The following is a 2,411-nucleotide window of genomic DNA, read 5'->3' as shown; positions in this document are numbered from 1 at the left end:
AAAAGGCACAAAATGATGTAAAATAAACTACTATAATATTTAAAAAAGAAGAAGAAGCCCTCAGTTTAGCCTTTAAAAGCACTCCCTGGAACCAATTCTGAGTTGGGAGCTCAAAACTTCCATTTACCTGCTAGGTAACGCTAGCGAAGTGGGCTTGGGCAAGTTCTTTAACCTCTGTGTACCTATTTCAGCAGCTATAAAATCAAGAACCAACAGTGCAGGGCCCTGATTAGCGTTAATTTGGTTAAGAGGGACAAACTTGCTGGAAGTGTGCCAGACCTAGAGCACACACCCCTTCAGAAGGTGGACTTTAGCCCTGCTGCTGTTACTAAATCCTGGGTCTGGCCCACAGGCAGAGGCTGGAGCTGCAATCCCCAGGGTGCCCAGCAGGGTGCGCCCCGCATCTCAGCAGCCGGAGAGGTCATTGCTGCCAGCTTCCCTGGACGCCCACTGCCTGGTACTTACATATTGGATTCTGTTGGGCCAGTGAGTATCTCCGAACCCTCACAGATTGAAATCTTATCTCCCCAACCCACCTGATCTGCTGACTCCTAGAATTTGTTTGTGAGGAAGACAGAAGGGAAGGAGGCAAAGGGAAAAAAAAATCACAGGAATTCAGATTCTTATCCTGAGGGCTGAAGATACTGAAGAAGGACCACTGGACTAGTAAGTGGCTTGACAAGGGTTCACATTCACGTTTACTAGTCCCCCGCCCCGGGTCAACTTGTCCCTAAGGCCCCGCAGGGTGACGACCCGACCAGGGCTGTTTCAACCACTTCAGGCCTTGGCGTGGTAAGTGATATGCCTGGTTCCATCACCAAATCGCTGAACACAGAAGAGAGGCTGTTTCATAACCTCCAAAGATTGGAGATGTTCCAAGAGAGAGAAGCTGGCCTACTTTCAAGGCTTCAGTGCAGGAAATTCCCAACTATCTTCAGACACAGCATGAGCTGCCACCTTCAGGCCAAGTATGGATGACAAGACCTCTTACTAAAACTCTCCGCTACCTGCTCAGCTCCTGTGGAACCAATATCTCATAAATCTGTGCCCTGCCCCCTGGCAAGGATCCCCCAAATCAGACTGCTGACTGTCTCTGTGGCCCCACTTCTGGATATATGTGGATATACACTTTGCCTCACAAATGAGGTCCCAGCAGGAAGACACACAGCTGTCTCTGTCAGTCACCTCTCTGCATTTCCCTAAATTGCTCTTTGGCACATCTGTCAGCTGCCTAAGTTGGTGGCTGCTCTTCAGGGTAGAAATTTTGACTGGACACAGGTGGCCCTGAACAAGGGTCCGGTGAGTCCTGGGAGCTTGGGTCATAAAGAGAGAGCAGAGCTCCATGTCTACAACCTGCCAGGCAGCCCTTGCAGGACCTTCCATACCCTGGACTCCATCATCAAGGAGTAGGTCCTTTACCTGCTCTGGCTACATTATCTTCAGACCAGCTATTTTAGACTTAACAATCCTAGATTAAAAGGACATCAGTGTTGTTCCTGGCAGACAAATGGCCCCAGATTGATCTGATTAACAGCCAGTCTTTGGTGCCTGCATTTTGCAGCCACAATCCTCTCATCTTGGTCCCTGCTGCCAACCTCAGCACATGTCAAAGATGTGTCCCTATGTCATTCCCTTGCCATTCTGGAGACTTCACTGTCCCTGTTAAGAGATCCATCTTCCTGAGGTTCTTACAGAAGTGGAGGGGTGAGGTGTCAAGGAGGACAGAACCCTGTTTTGAGGTTACACTAGGCTCCAGAACTTGGGTGCTGTGTGGCCCTGTGCACACCTCAAGATGGTCCCCAAATGGTAGGGACAACTGTCATGCCGTCAACGTCATGATGTGAGTGGGTGACCGTGTAGGGACCCAGCAGCCCAGGACGTTGGACACTATTAGTACTTAAATGTCACTAAATAATTACCAGTAAGCCATGACACCCAGACTGTGGCCTCCCTGGGCAAGATGCCTTGCTAAAAGGAGGTTTGTTTGAGCCTGGGAGAGAAGGGAATTTCCTTGGATCTAGGCAACCCCTAGAAAAGACAGCAATAAAATGCAGAGCTTCCCCAGGGGGCAGAGGGAGACATCCACGGGCATTCGGGAAACAGGGTGGAGCTGACCAGGGTGCCACAATTGACGTGCTTCTGCCATTTTGCTTAAAAATGGCTCATCTGAAGCCAGAAAGAGAAAGAAAAATACCAGATGGTTTCGCTCATAGCAAGAGTATAATGGACCAGGCGAGAAAATAATAAGAATATAACGAACAGCCATATTTCCAGAGACATTTTATGGGGGTGGAGTGGGGAATGGGATCAAAAATGGGGATTGTGGGGGGGCAGAGGGAAGTGCATGGGACTATGGTGATGGCACACGGGTGACTTGGTGATGAGAAACCCGCGGGGATTACAATTGAGAT

This window comes from Condylura cristata, unplaced genomic scaffold (genome assembly GCF_000260355.1).
Source record: "Condylura cristata isolate star-nosed mole 26May11 unplaced genomic scaffold, ConCri1.0 scaffold00009, whole genome shotgun sequence".
Classification (NCBI taxonomy): Eukaryota; Metazoa; Chordata; class Mammalia; order Eulipotyphla; family Talpidae; genus Condylura; species Condylura cristata.
The sequence above is the reverse complement of the archived record's forward strand: the minus strand, read 5'-3'. Positions refer to the sequence as shown.